A 16,797-nucleotide genomic window follows, 5' to 3' on the forward strand; every position below is an offset into this window, starting at 1 on the left:
TGGTGAGTTAGAGCCCCGCTTCGGGCTCTCAGTGCAGAGCCCACTTTGGATCCTCTGTCTCTCTCTCTCTTTTCCCCCCCCCCACTTGTTCGCAAGCCCGCCCTGTCTCTCTCTCTCAAAAATAAATAAACATTTAAAAAGAAACATTGGTAAAGGACCTGAGAGACCAATTGCCCATCCCATTGGTTCCCATGGATGCAGAGAAATAGTTCCAAGGATGGAAGTGGCCCTGTAAAGGAAGGAGGAAGGACCTTTGGGTGTCCAATTGTCTTTCAGCCCCACTATTAAGCCCTTGGGTTCAGTAAGACAAAAAACAACAGAAAGTAAGTGGCAAGCTCTGATCACTAAGGAACTCAAGACTCCATCACTAATATTGCCTCACTTCCTCTTTTTTTTACAATTCAGAGTTTTCTAAAATTTTCAACAAATATTAGTTTGGGGGAGGCTATTTATCTATTTTTATTGTGGTAAAATACACGTAATGTATAATTTACCATTTTAACCATTTCACATCATACATCTCAATGGCATTTCATACATTCATCACCCCAATTCGTCAACATTTTCATCACCCCAAAAGGAAACCTCATACTTACTACACAGTCACTTCTCATTCGCCCCTCCTACTAGCCCCTGGCAATCATTCATCTACTTTCTATCTCAGTGAATTTGCCTATTCTGCATTTAAACTTTGTAAAAATGGAATCACCCAAAATTTGTCCTTCTGTATCTGGCTTCTTTCACTTGGCATGTTTTCTAGGTTCACGGTGCAGCATTTTTCAGTACTTCATTCCTTTTTATAGTTCAGCAATATTCCATTTTATGGATATACCTCATTTTATTTATCCATCCATCAGCTGAGTTTCCTCTAACAAGTATTACTTTTGCAATCAGGAAAAAAAAATAATACAGTTTTGGATTGTTGTTTGTTTTGTTTTACTTGGGTTACCAAATCCCTTCTGTTCATGAGGCAGGAGGAGATTCATGCTCTAGTTTTTCTCCAGCCACTGAACAAAGGCAAATACCATATTTTCTGAATTCTAAGGCTCATGGTGTGTGTTTTTGTATTTTTGTTTTGAGAAAGACAGCGAGTGTAAGCAGAAGAGAAGCAGAAAGAGAGGGTGAGAGAGAATCCCAAGCACACTCAGCATGGAGCCTGATGCAGGGCTCAATCTCATGACCATGAGATCATGACCCACGCCAAAATCAAGAGTCGGATGCTTAACCAACTGAGCCACCCAGGAGCCCCCTAAGACTCATGGTTTTTGTTTGTTTCTCGGTTTTGATTTTTTTTTAATGTTTCTGAAATGTGAGTGCATCTTGTAATCTATTTACTTTTACCGGGGTGTCTCTTTCTCCTTTCTGTAAGGGTACTATGTTTAGACAATTTTAAAACACCATCAATAGTAAGAAGCACCATTTTTTTATGTACCAAAAAAGCAAAAACAATGGCAATTTATTACACAATGCTTTGCTACTCTTATAATGTATCTGAACTTATTAAAAGAAGAGTTCTTTTTATTGAACATGGATTTTTATCTTATTCCATCCTTGGGCTTACATTCAAAAGGAAAATTAACAATCAATTAAGATTTTCCTAGGGGCGCCTGGGTGGCTCAGTCGATTAAGCATGCAACTTTGCCTCAGTTCATGATCTTGCGGTTCACAAGTTCGAGCCCCGTATCAGGCTGTGTGCTAATGGCTCAGAGCCTGGAACCTGCTTCGGATTCTGTATCTCCCTCTATCTTTACCCCTCCCCCACTCGTGCCTCTCTCTCTCTCTCTCTCTCTCTCTCTCAAAAATAAATAAAAACATTAAAAAATTAATTTAAAAAAAGATTTTCCTAAACTTTCTACACATTCAGAGTCCAATCCTTCAGAATCACTTTTCAACTCAGAGTCCTCGATGTTCTCTTATTGGTTACGTACATACTCTCTTCTGTGGTCCCAAAGCTGTTGGTGACACAAACCTTCTAAAAGGAGAGTTTCATCATCTTCCAAGCCACTGCCACCCATTCTTCATGGATTAAAACTGACATTTCCAGAAGTTAATAGAAGGTTTTCAGATAATAACCAAAGAGTCTTATTCCTTCCTTAAATGATTTGCTGACTAAAAGGTCTAAGAGTGGAAGCTGCCCATTCAAGCCAACAGGAATAACAATCAAATGAACATGTGTGCGTGCATGCACCATGAACACCACATCATGATTACCACCTGCTCAAAAGCCCTCCTAAGGCATCATCTTTTGCAAGAAAACCCCCAATTAAAGAGTTGTTTAAAAATTGTTTCAGGGGCACCTGGGTGGCTCAGCTGGTTAAGCGGCCAACTCTTGATCTCAGCTCAGGTCTTGATCTCAGGGTCATGAGTTCAAGCCCCACTCTGGGCTCTGCAATAGGTGTGAAACCTACTTAAAAAAATTTTTTTTAATTGTTTTAATTTTAGAATCCATGGAATGTGATGTTAAATCTATGAGGCTCTAGAATCAAATTCATTCCAGCCTGTATGATCTTGCTGAAAAGACTAAGAATAGAAATACACAAAGAAATAGCTATGCATCCCATGTGGACCTTTACCTTGAAGTAATTGGGGGAGCTGTGGACATCAGAGCTTCAGAAAAGACTTTCAGAAACCATCCAAGCTATCCTCTCGCTACAGATGAAAACCCTGAGGGCCCCAAGAGGCTCAACGGCTCGCTGCATCTGTCTCAGATGGAAGAAAGCCAGTCCTCCTGTCATACATGCCAACATGTAGGCGCACCACACACAGTCCTAACGGCTAAGTAAACTCATATTACATCTTGCCGGGAAAAATTGTAGGAGGCTTTCAGAGGGCCAAAAAAGATTATGAGCGCCTTTCATTGTCTGTGAATAAGGTGTAGAAACAGATAAAAATGGGAATTCCTTGTATCCTTAGAAATGCAAATGAATTATATCTAGTGGAATGTGTATCACCCTCCGGATAGTCCGGTTTAGCATCTACTTGTAAATTCATTCCAGCATCCCTTATTGTCTGTATCTCTGTAGTTCTTTCAATTCCCCTTTGAACGAGTTGCAGCATTTTCTGGGTCCCTTATTCATTAATGATTTAAATAAAATCTCTGGTGTGCTCATTTTACACTTGTATGAGAGTCGTACTTTTACCTTTGAAAAATTATCCAATAACTGTCTCTAAGACAGAATGTCAGTCAGCCACTAAAAATTATGTTTACAGAGTTTTTAGCTTGAATGACAACAAAACTGTATAAGAAATAATGTCAGGTGAAGAAAACAAGATATAATATTGAAAAATACAATGTGATTCAACTATGGCAAAAATATAAAGAAAATCAAATGGAAAGAAATAAGACAAACTATAAATAGGAATTGCCAATACTTAGTACTTAGGTACTAGGAGCATGAGTGGGGTTTTTGTTCCTACTTCATTTTTTTAAGTTTATTTATTTATTTTGAGACAGAGAGAAAGAGAGAGAGAATGAGCAGGAGAGGGGCAGAAAGAGAGAAAAAGAGTCCTAAGCAGGCTCTGAGTTGCCAGTGTAGAGCCCAACAGGGGGCTCAATCTCACAAACCACAGGATTTTGACCTGAGCCAAAATCAATAGTCAGATGCTTAACCGACTGAGCTATCCAGATGCCCCTGTTCCTGCTTCTTTTTTTTTTTTATTTTTTAAGTTTATTTGTTTATTTGGAGAGAGAGAGAGTAAGAAAGCACAAGTGGGGTAGGGGCAAAGAGGAGAGAGAGAGAAAATTCCAAGCAGGCTCAGCACCATCAGCACAGAGTCCAATGTGGGGCTCAAACTCTCAAACCATACATCATGACCTAAGCGGAGATCAAGAGTTGGATACTTAACTGACTGAGCCACTCAGGCACCCCTGTTCCCGCTTCTTTATATCATTCTGCACTTGGCACATTTTTACAGTGAACATGAATTCATGAATTGCTTTTACAGTCTCTCTCTCTCTCTCTCTCTCTCTCTGTCTCTGTCTCTGTCTCTCTCTCACACACACACACATACACACACACACACACACACACACACACATCTTTGAAGAGGAAAAAATAAAACATATTCTATACTCAAAGCAATACCTAAGACACTGAGAAACAGGTAGAGCAGGGATTAGGAAACAAACGGCACCTGCAAGACAACAAATGACCAAGTGCCTCCACAGGGGAGATGGAACTGGCACTTTGCCAAGAACTGGAAGGGCCTCTTGCATTTCATGGATATTTTATTTTTCCTTTTAACAATGGAAATATGCATGGTTCAGTGTTTGCTCCTAAGAAAACAACTTCTAGACTAATCAGTGTAAAATAAATAAAGATTTAAATTTAAATTATATGTATAGCCTGGAAAAAACACCTACTCAGACTTTAATCTCCACCAAGATGCTCATTAGGCAGTTTAGTGAATGCTTATTACCTGTCCCTGTCAGAGATAGTACCAGGGCCTTTTCTTTTCATCAGGAGACCTACCAGAACCACATTCTGGACCCTTCCAGAATTACATAAACCAGAAAAACACTCCAAAACTTTGTGCTTAACAGAGTCCAGTTACTGGTGCAAAAAGACACATGCCACATAAGGATGAAGTTCAATGCTCAAATACGGTAATGAGTTTGTTTATAACCATTTTTATATCTTCCTTTATAATAGCAGTGTATTTGTATGTTCATCAGATGCCTTTCTTAGGCCAAAGCTCAGCTCCCTCCCACCCCCCCCACTTTCCCTGGGTCTGATTCTCTGACAGTTGCTACCACATTAAGAAAGGAGAAAAGGCATGGTGACCCTGTGTAGTTAACTGGTAGCTCAAGCCCTCCATTAACCCCCCAAGTTCTCCTCCCTCTGGGAAGGGAGAGGAGGGTTAGCCATGGAATCCATCATGATCCATTTGTGGACAATGAAAGTGACTCCTTCCTCACTCTTGCCTGAGTAAAAATAAATTCACAGAGGGGCGCCTGGGTGGCTCAGTTGGTTGGGCATCTGACTTCGGCTCAGGTCATGATCTCACGGTCCGTGAGTTCAAGCCCCACATCGGGCTCTGTGCTGACAGCTCAGAGCCTGAAGCCTGTTTCAGATTCTGTGTCTCCCTCTCTCTCTGACCCTCCCCCATTCATGCTCTGTCTCTCTGTGTCTCAAAAATAAATAAACGTTAAAAAAAAATTTTTTTTTAATAAAAATAAATAAATAAATAAATAAATAAATAAATAAATAAATAAATTCACAGAGAGATGGAGAGGACCCGAAGTGGGGTGTGCAGTAAGAAGGCTTAGAGAAGAAGAGATTTGCAAGAATCGGCAGTTCTGAGCAAAGCCCCCAGCTGCTGAGAGAAAGGGCTCGTTTCTCTGACCATTTCTCATCTGGGGCTACACTTGGGATATTCATGTTTATTATTTGCACCACCTGCTATGGACTAAATTGTGTCCCCCCAAAATTCATATGTCGAAGCCCTGACCCCCAATGTGACTGTGGAGATGGGGCCTTTAGGAGGTAATTAAGGTTGAATGAGGTCACAAGGATGGGGCCCTGATTCTACAGGATTAGTGTTCTTATAAGAAAAGACACTGGAGAAGTCACTTTCTTTCTCCTTGTAAATACTCAGAGGGAAGGCCTTGTGAGGACAAAACAGCCATCTACCACCGGTAAGAGAGGCTTCATCAGAAACCCACCATCCTAGACCTTGATCTTGAAATTCTCAACCCCCAGAGCAGTGAGAAAATTAACTTCTGTCATATTTTGTGATGGTGGCCTGAGTAGACTAAGATATCACCCCTTATGTTCTTAAAGAACCTGTGACTTTTTCTTAAAAAATTGTACATCTATCCTTATTTCATTTAAAAACATTATGTGGGTTGGGGCGGCTGGGTGGCTGGGTTGGTTAAGTGTCTGACTCTTGGTTTCAGCTCAGGTCATGATCTCATGGTTTGTGAGTTCAAGCCCCACATCAGGCTCTGTGCTGACAGTGCGGAGCCTGCTTGGGATTCTCTCTCTCCCTCTCCCTCTCTGCCCCTCCCTGACTCACTCTCTCTGTCTCTCTCCCAAAAATAAATAAATTTTAAAACATTTTTTAAATAAAAATAAAAACTTTATATGGGTCCTTTCAAGAGCAACAGTTTTTAATTATTTGATTTTATAAAATCAAATAAACTAAGACATTTTTTTAAGCACTTACTATGTGCCAGATACATTATGTGAAGCTCTGGAGGCATAAAGATAAATAAGACACAGCCTCTGGCTCAGACAGCTTATCATCTGGTGCTGGGAGGACCAGTGTTCTCAAATAGGGGCTAATGCCTGAGCTAGGTCCTAGGCTGACCCAGCCAAAGTCTGGGGAGCTGAGGCTCAGCAAAATGAGCCTTGATTTAGAACAGTCTGGAAATTCAGTTTCTGATAATTCTGCTCCTAGAAATGTCAGGGCTGCCCTGGGAGCCTCTATTGGCAGGTTTGGGAAATGTGGAGCCCAGGAAGAGAGGAGAGGGCAGTCAGTGGCCATCAAAGATTTAGAAAACCTTTCTGCTTCTCACACATCCATTCACCCTGTGCCCCAGCAGGTGAGTAGGACCACCCACACCAAACCCACACCCTCTTGGCCACCCAGCGCCTTCCTCTGGCTCCCTCTGTTCTGCCCACCTCCAGAAACCATCTGTGCCCAGAAGCACGTTCCCTGGGATTTTTAAACCTAGTTTGCATTTCAAGAGGAAGTTAAGTTGCATTCCTCAATTGACTTTATATTTACCTCTTCCACTGGCTGGCGCCAAGCTGCTGGAGCCCTCTGGACAATAAGCCTCTTCTCTTTGAAACAGGAAGTGTCATTTGACCCAGCCTAAAAGAGTGGTCCTTCTTGGAGCCTCCTGGAGGAGTGCCACCCAGGATTGGCTCTGGTGCCTCCGTCTGCCTCCTCCACCCCCTCCTTGGGCTGAGGGGGCCGTAGGGTGGGATCAGGTAGACTCTGAGGAAGCAGGGGATGGGGACCCAGGAGTAATCCTTACTTAAAACTTTCCTATAGCTAGAAATGGAAAAACTGGGTCATGTTTGCTAGAGAAAGACCAGTGTTTTGGTCTCTACCACTTTTAATCTAAAATAAAGTAAATGATAATGGGGCACCTCTGTGGCTCAGTTGGTGAAGTGTCCAACTTTTAAATTCGGTTCAGGTCATGATCTCACAGTTTGTAAGTTCAAGCCTCACATCCGGGCTCTGCGCTGATGGCATGGAGCCTGCTTGGGTCTCTCTCTCTCTCTCTCTCTCTCTCTCTCTCTCCCTCTCCCTCTCTCCCTCTCTCCCTCCCTCTCTCCCTCTCTCCCTCTCTCCCTCTCTCTCTGCCCCTCCTCCACTCACACTCTCTCTTGCTCTCTCTCTTAAAATAAATAATAATTTTTTAACTTAAAAAAAAATAAAACAAATGATAAAATTATTGTAATGTAATTATAGATCGTCTGTTCCCCAAGCTGTGAGTTTTTCCAGGACAGCAACCAGGTCTTACTCATTTCGAATCTCCAAGGACAGAATTCTGAGTGCCCTGGAGAATGAATATATTAAGGCAGGAAGGAAAGATGGAAGGAAGGGAGGAAGGGAGGGAGGAAAGATTCAGTGGGGCAACTTCTTTCCATTTCTCTAAATAATTTTAAGTTATGATAGACTGAGAATTTAGATGTTCTTCTATCCAGTCCAGGTTACACAATGCCCTGGGACATACATGCAAAGTTACTTGGCTAAAGTACAGAATATTTGTATTATTTCCCCAGGGGTGCCCAAGGCAAGGTTGCAGAACTGAGATAAGAAAATTCAGAAAGACACCCCAAAGCTGTCAGTTCTCACCACTGTTAGTTTGCTCCTGAAATCAGATTGACAGGAAAAGATCAGTGAAGTTGGCTTTGTTTCATTGAACAGGTTGCTCAGTACAAACAGACTATTTCACATAAAATGGTCTAATTACATTTCAATGAACCTTCTATGACATATTCAAGCAGCCCAATTTGCCTTCTCTCTTGGGAAGGTATTATATATGAAAACAGTTTTGTCAGATTGTAATGCTCTATAAAAATGTCAGCTAATTAATTTTTCTTTTTAGTGTATTTTTTTTACATTGTAGACAAGGCTAGAGTCCATGTGCAATATAGAACAGTAGGTAGTTTCAAGTATCTTTGAAGTCACACAGATCTTAGGTTCAAATCCAGACTCTACCTTAATCGTCATGTGACCCTAAGCTAGTTAATTTCTATGAGCTTTAATTTCTTCTTCTGTAAAATGACGTCACAAGAGGTAGTGGGCAGCAGACATAACACATGTAAGTTCCCAACAGAGCACCTGGCCCAAAGTAACTGCTCAAAAACATCAGCTAATTAATAATAAATAATAACAATTAATAATAAAAACATAATAAGTATTAGCTATTACTAATCAGTTTATTACATGTAGGGAAGTTAAACTCTTTTGAGGAAGATAAGATGTCTGATCCTTTCACCCAGACAAGCTGGGGCCTGGGATATTGAACAAAGTTGTAGCTTTGTGTCCACCGCCCCCCCCCCCACCATCCATCCCCCAACCCAGAAAATCTACTGCCAGGCAGCCTCTCCAGGAGATTCAGCAACCCAAAGACATTGTACAGAGAGGAGGAGACTCTGAGTTTGAGAAGGCTGAAGGGATACCATGAGAACCAGATGAACTCAAAAGCGTCCGAGTAGAAAGTAGAAGAAGAAGAAGAAGAAGAAGAAGAAGAAGAAGAAGAAGAAGAAGAAGATGAAGGAAATTTGAGACCCCAGAAGAAAGGTTGCAACTTTCTCTTACTTCCTTTTACTACTAGAGTCTTCATTTACCTGTGGCTAGGAATTCATAAAAGCACCACCAGGGCCCAGATCTCTTCCCCATCTTTCTCCAACCCAGTGTTGTACTAGTAAGTGTTTAACAACCAGCTTGGGTGGGATGGCCTTTGGCATATAAATTTTACTGATATAAAGGATGTCTAGTACATAATTTACAAATAATAGTAAAATATACAATACTCTTGATTGTGAATACCATAGAGCCAAAGGCTTTCACTGATTTTTAACAACCTCTTGTACGGATAGACAACCTAAGATCACAGTTGGCAAATGAGTATAGATCTGAATAATTGTGGGTTCATATTTCATTTATAGTAACAAGTGAGTTGTTCATTATAATACTAGAAGAATATTTCCTCATTTGTGTGCCATTCCCAATATAACAGCTACAGATATGATACACTTGTAAATTCAATCTTTATCATTAATATTTTCTCCATCACCTCAAGTTCCAGAATCATTGTATTTGTATCTTCACTGAGAATATTCTTTCCTCAGATATCCACATGGCCAGCCCCCTCACTTCCTTTACACCTTTACTGAAAAGTAACTTTTTTAATATAGCCTTCACTGTCAACCCTACTAAGATTGCAATATCCCATATTCAAGCATACATAGATATGTTCAATCCTCCTTCTAGGCTTTATTGTTCTTCTTAGCATGTACCACTTCCTAACATTCTCTATATTTCACTTGCATATGTTAGTTATTCTGTCTCCTTTACTATACTATACTATAAGCTCCACAAGGATAAGGATTTTTGTCTGTTTTGTTCACTGTTGAGTCCCCAGTGCCTTGAACAGTGCCTGGTGCATAATAGGTGTCAGTAAATATTTGCCGAGCAAATGAAAGAATGTAAGAACTCACACATCTAATCAATCTAATGAATCATCTGGCCTCACTGGTTCTACCTTCTAATAACATTCTTATTCATCCTCTGGTCTCTATCTCACTGCCTCCACACCACTGCAGCGGGCTAGACATGGAGATGCACCACGTAGACCCCTCTTCAAGAAAGGACTTGTCCTGCCAACAGCTCCATATCAGCTGAAGAGAGCCACCATCCTAAGGCAGCCCAAACCCAAAGACTGACCAAGACAGGGGTGTAAATTCCTGGCTTTTCCATGCTAATGAAGGACATCTGTCAAGCCAAATATACTCCAGAGCTTCCAGTGGGGTTGGCCATGGCTTTGTCATGCTGTAGAGGGGAGGAAAACTTCTCCCTTCTTCCCTTCTAGAGTCTTTGGCTGATCTAATAATTAAATTGACATAAGACAGGTTAAGAAGAAAAAAATTGGGGGGCACCTGGGTGGCTCAGTCGGTTGGGCATCCAACTTCAGCTCAGGTCATGGTCTGACAGTTTGTGGGTTCAAGCCCCACATCAGGCTCTGTGCTGACAGCTCGGAGCCTGGAGCCTGCTTCAGATTCTGTCTCCCTCTCTCTCTGCCCCTCCCCTGCTCGTTCTCTGTCTCTCTCTGTCCCAAAAATAAATATACATTTAAAAAAAAACTAAAAAAAAAAAAGAAGAAAAAAATTTAATTTCATATGTACAGGAACCCCAAACATATGAGGCTAAAGACAGTCAGACGCTTGAGACTCATATGCTATCCTGAGCTAAAGAGAAGGGGGTGGGATTTGTGACTTCAGGTGAGACAGATCAGAAGCATTCGGGGTGTTATGGCCATAGTCAGGGAGGGTCTGGGACTTCAAAGGGGAGGAAGGCAATTCACAGGAAAATGGGAAGGGCAAAAGTTTGGTAAACAAATGTTTGCCATACCATGCAGATAAGTCTTTTTGATATAAAAGTTATCTCTGGTATTAGCCCTTTTCCTGGTACAGGCTCTCTATTTAAATTCCTTTAAGGGGCGCCTGGGTGGCTCAGTCGGTTGGGCGGCCGACTTCGGCTCAGGTCACGATCTCGCGGTCTGTGAGTTCGAGCCCCGCATCGGGCTCTGGGCTGATGGCTCAGAGCCTGGAGCCTGCTTCCAATTCTGTGTCTCCCTCTCTCTCTGCCCCTCCCCCATCCATGCTCTGTCTCTCTCTGTCTCAAAAATGAATAAAACGTTTAAAAAAAAAATTTTTTTTAAATAAATAAATAAATAAATAAATTCCTTTAAGTGGTTAAGGGAGAAGTGAAAAAAAAATAACAAACTCTCCCTGAGTCAACTGGGCCTTGATAACCTTCAGCTTACAACATCCACGTGCCACCATGGCATGTTTTGGGTCACATATTTTGCTCCCCCTCACCTGCATTGCAGTTTGTCTTCTCTCTCTGCCCACTCCTGCTTTCTCTACTCTCCTCCTTATGAAAGAATAAATGCCCTGCCCACCAAACTCATCCTAGAGTTTTCTTCTGGGAACCCAAAAGGCAGCAAACAACTACTGTCTCTCACTAGCGTAGCCCATTAACTGCCTCTCTGGTCTCCCCAGTAAGTCTTCCCTTCCAACCAATCCCCCACCCCCACTGCAGCCAAAGAGATCTTTTTTAAACCCAACTCGACCCCATGCTTAAAACCTTCAGCAGTTTCCCATTGCTCTTAGCACACAGAAGCAAAACATAACCCAGAAGGCCAGGCATGGTCGAGCTCCTGCCCACCTCACCTGCCTCAGCCCCTGCCACTGTCCTGGCACTTGGTGCTCCATCCAGATAAGCCACTTTCTGATGTATCATAACCCTTCCCACTTCTGGATTTTACTCATGTGATTACCCCTGCCTAGGCCAAGTGTTCTCAACTCTGGCTTCACGTTAAATCCCCTGCATGCTAAATCTGCCTTTCTTTAAATCTCAATGCTCAGGCCACATCTAAGACCAAGCAGATCAGAATCTCTGAAGAAGCACCCAGGCTTCAGTATTTTTCAAACGTCCCAGATGATTTCACAAAGCAGCCAAGATTAAGAACCACTGGCATAGAACCCTGCTACTCAAAATGAGGTTCCCAGGCCAATAGCTTTGTCATGTGGGAGCTTTTTAGAAATGCAGAAATGTGGGCCCCATTCCAAAACCAAGATGTCTAAAAGACTGGGTGCACAGTAAAGTCAAGTGCTGGCCTAGAGCACAACCTCCCACCCTCACCTCACTTCACCTACTGACTCACACTCACCCTCTCAGTCTTACTTTCCCAGTGAAGCCTTCTCTCACTTTCCCATCCTGACACAGTCGAGTCCCTGGGTGCTTTCCTGGCGCCCTGTGCTGCTTCATGGCTTTTATCACCACTGAGCTGCAGTCATTATGTAATGATTCTATGGATGTCTGGGTCCCCTGGTAGAAGGTGAGTTCCATTAAAGCAGGAATCAGTTCCACTTTGTCCATTATTATGCCGCCAGCACCAAGAAAGGTGCCCGACACATAGTAAGTCTTCAGTAAACATTTGTTAAATCTTTAAGTAGCTTCCAAGTCAGCTGGAGATCTCCCAAGTATTGCCCACTGATGGAGGAGGAGGTGAAGAAGTGGCAGGGGTGAAAGCTTATTTGCTATGAAGAGAGGTGTTCTGAGGCTATGTGAGAAACTGCTTGGCAGCCCCTGGAGGCTGCGAATCTCACTGATAAATAGGTTGGTGCCAGACCTGAAGGACACAGGAGGTGTGAGGGATATAACGTATCATCTGGATGAGGCAGAATAGAAGTGGGTAAAGGAGGAAAGAGATGAAATCTAGAATGGTAGAGAATCAAGAGTGTTCACAGACCAAGAGAAGATGAAGCACAGACAAGTACTAGTAGATGTTAGACATACTGGACACTCCATCTTAGTATATTCATTAATCTCAGAATTTTATTCTCTCTCTCTCTCTCTCTCTCTCTCTCTCACACACACACACACACACCCTTTTGCACTGATAGAGTTCAGCATCCTCATCGCTCTCAGAATAGAAAGCTCTTGTTTTAGCAAAACCTGAGTCGAGCTGCAGAAATGTACCATCCTGAACCAGTGAAGACCCTGTGTTATAGTGGAGAAGTAGAACGTGACGTGCCACTTATCTCAGGCATGGATGGAAAACAGAGCTCCTGAGCATAGAGTTCCCAGCTCCTTGGATGTCAGCAAAGTGGTGGGTACAGGGAATGAGCCAAAGGGGTCTCTCAAGCCTCTGGTAAGAGTAGGCTATCAGTGGTGGCCTCGAGATGGTGGTAATGGGCCTCCAAATGAGCTTCCCTTCTCCAATAAGGATTATTAGTTTGGAAAAACTGAAGGGTTGGAAGCAGTCGGCTATATCAAGCAGGGCTTCTGAAAACCATGTCCACTGATCAGTTCATCCCACGCAAACTTCTAGACAAGAGGCTGGAATCCCACAGCATAGTAGCCACTAACCTCATCTTTACCCTCCCAATCACCCTCAGGTTAAAGATTCACTCATGATTTATTCACTTATTTAGCAAATATTTGCTCAGTGTCTGTTATGTACACTGTGCTAACTCTGGGGACACAGTAGTGAAATTAAAGATCCTCCCCACTGTCTCAGAACTCAGAGAAAAGGGAGATGGTTTTCAGACATTATTGAGAAGAGCCATCAACCATATCATCATATATAGACATATAATTTTGGTTTGTTTTTATTTACATAGCTGTGATCATACCATACGTACAAATATATTATTATACTTACTATTATTATACCTTATAATATGCATGTCCTTTGTTATTTTGAATTTTTATGAACATCACTTTTACGACACATAATTTGCCACACAGTGGACTTTTTATTTGGTCATCCTCTGAGTACAAGACATTCTGTCAATTTCAACTTATAATATTATATATAATATTTATAAAATATCTTTTGGGGCACCTGGGTGGCTCAGTCAGTTAAGCGACCGATTCCTGATTTCAGCTCAAGTCATTATTTCACCATGGTGAGATCGAGCCCCATGTGGGGCTCTGTGCTGGGTGTGGAGCCTGCTCAAGATTCTCTCTGTCCCTCCACCCTTCTCCCCTGTTTGCACTCTCTCTCTCCCTCTCTCTCTCTCTCTCTCTCTCTCTCTCTGTCTCTCTCTCTCTGATTGATAAATAAATAAATAAACAAACAAACAAATAAATAAATATCTTTGTGCATAAAACTTCACTTAGATTTCCAGATTCGGGTTTGGGGTCAAAGGAGGAGAAAGAAAAAAAGTAACACTTGGGGAAGCTCATGGTAGTCTTTTTTTTAAACATTTTTTAAATTTAAATTCTAGTTAATTAACATACAGGGCAATATTGGTTTCAGAAGTAGAATTCAGTGATTCATCACAATTACATATAACACCCAGTGCTCATCATAACAAGTGCCCTCCTTAATACCTATCACCCATCTAGCCCATCCCCCACCTCCCTCCTTCTATGAAAGTTCACGGTATTCTTAAATCTGCTGACATACTTTAGGACACAGCACAATTCCTCAAATTTTAGAAGACCACACCTTTGTAGGAGGCACATTTCATTCCCCAACCTGCCCCTGGAGTTTCTGGAGGAATTGCCACACCCACAGACAGTGGAAGGGGCAGATCCCCCCTCTGCCTCAAGCAGACAAGTTGATTGGATCAGGTTTGAACACATGACTCAAAATCAGCCAGTCCATTGGCTGGCTAGAAACCAAACATATTTTTATCCTCATAAATACTAAACTAGGAGACCCAGACATCATAGAAAATCAATGGTAGGTATTTATGGAAAAAAGACATTAAATTAAAGTTAAGATGGCCAGTCTAGACCAGATACGAGATATATGAGCAGAAGCACTTGGTCGGAACGAAAAGGGAGAAAAGAGGGAGATGAGCCTAGAAGAGCAGAGAGGATGAAGGAGAGAGAGTGACCTTTGTTTCTGCCAGCATTCCAGTTCTTATCCCAGCCCGGCTCTATTTTCCACCTTATGTTCTGGGAGATACCCCTGATCTCCCCCTCCACCCCCAAATAAATCCCACTTATCACTTGATCTAGCTTGAGTAGGTTTCTGTTCTTTTCAACCAAAAGATCATTGATTAAACAAACAACGTCAGTATTTCTTGCAGTCAGAGAGTATCAGAACTGGAAAGAGTCATACACAATAAACAAAGCCCTCCTCTACTCAGCAGTAGTCATGAGGACTGTGGGACTGACCCAGTCCCCAGATCCAAGAGCAGTCTGTAAGCCAGTCAGGCGAATCCCACTTACCTTCCCCGCAGTGGTAGATTCTCATATCTCCTAACAGTGATAGGCTCAGAAATCGGCATGTCACTTAAGATGGTCCAATGAAAGCAAATAGTCCTCCTCTATTTGCTTGGGCCTGCTTTAACAACAACAAGAAGAGGGAGGAAGAGTAAGAGAAGAAGAGAACACCCTTCAATATTATGAAAGTAGCACATGTTTCCTGAGGAAAAAATTAAGTTCAGGAAAGGATGAAGAAATAAATAAAAATAGCCTCACTGGTAATCGGGAAAAGGCCAAAGAAAACCAATGAGACATCACTTTTCATTCATCAGACCCGCAATTTTTTCCTTATGATCAAGTGTTAATAAAGTAGTGGAAAGCGGATACTTTAATACTGTAATGGGAATATCAATTATTACAGCCTGAATGGAGGGCAAGTTTCAAGTACCTAATGAAATTTAAGATCTTAGGACCCAGTGTTCTATATATCTGCCTAGAGGAGACTATTGTTCCTGTGCCCAAGGAGTTGTGTTTAAGGATGTTGACTAAAGCATTGTTTGCAATAGTGGAAAATTAGAAAAAAACCTACATATCCATGAAGAAGGGACTAGCTACATCAATATAATAAAGCCATACTATTGACTAGCATGCTGTAATTAAGAGTGAAGCAGATCAATGTGTCATAATAACCAAGACATGTTGTTGAGTGAAAAATACAAGTTGAGGAAAGAAATGTGCAGTCCAATGTCATTCATGTTTTTACATAAGCCACCAACACAAAACAACCTGATTCTCATCTGTGTGTTCCTATATGTGTATGAATGCACAAAAAAAGCCCTAAAAGGAGCAATGGCCAAAGGGGACTTTGTTACTCTTACCATAAAGTAGTAATTTTGTTCAAGAATGCAATAACATGTTAACTGTGTGATTTTACATTAATAAAATTAAGGTTTTAAAAATCTGTGTGCATATACATATACACAAAAGAAAACCTGGAAAACACACAATGAACAAAGAAGCAAATAAAATAATCTCTAATCCCACTGTAACTGCTAACCCTCCGGAGCCCTTTTGGAAAGCGTCAGGGATCTGCTCAGTCCACTCAAAGCATGCCCAGCAGGCCATCAGCTGCCCTTCTGCCCACAAGGGAGCCTGGCACCATTCAATCCAGACTTCCTAATCCAAATAGCACCCTAGACTCTGCAAAGGTCACGGTGCCCACCCACCATTTGTAATTCAAATACACAGCACAAAATAAAATTCTGAATTTTCTCATGACTACTTCAGTGCTTTTTTTTTTTTTAAGCAGTGAATATCAAAATGTCTCCAAACCAATGCTCTCCCCTCCCTTTCTTTGTTTGGGTATGTGTTTTGTGTCCCTGCTTCTTGGTGCCCTGAACCCACTCACAGTGGGCCTGTTGACTAATCCCACACTGCTCCTCTCCCCACCCCCAAGAAGGCTGTGTTTGCAAAGACACACCCAGGTTGCCTGCCCCCACCCCACCCCACATCTATCCCTCCTGTTTCAGTCTTGCCATTGTGTCCCAGGCAAGTTGCAGAACAATGAATTCTTAGCAGATGATGATGTTGCCCTGTCTCCACGTTCTGAGCCAACCCCAGTTATGCGTGGCATCTGGAAGTCAGCATTTTGTAGGCTTCTGTGACATTTGAGAGTTCACATCCCACTTCTTCCAGCATTTGGAGAAGAGAAGGAAGGACAGAGGGCTGCTCTTGTCACCACCAATGAGCTCATCCTTCTCGGAGAAGCAATTAGAAAGCTGAATTTCACCCTATGAATCAGGAAGCTTGAACTCAGGAAAAAGCACACATTCCCCAGCTGCCTGACCCACCCGGCTGACCTTTCTATAAAAAGGAGAACTAGAC

This window comes from Panthera onca, chromosome A3, assembly GCF_046562875.1.
Source record: "Panthera onca isolate mPanOnc1 chromosome A3, mPanOnc1 haplotype 2, whole genome shotgun sequence".
NCBI lineage: Eukaryota > Metazoa > Chordata > Mammalia > Carnivora > Felidae > Panthera > Panthera onca.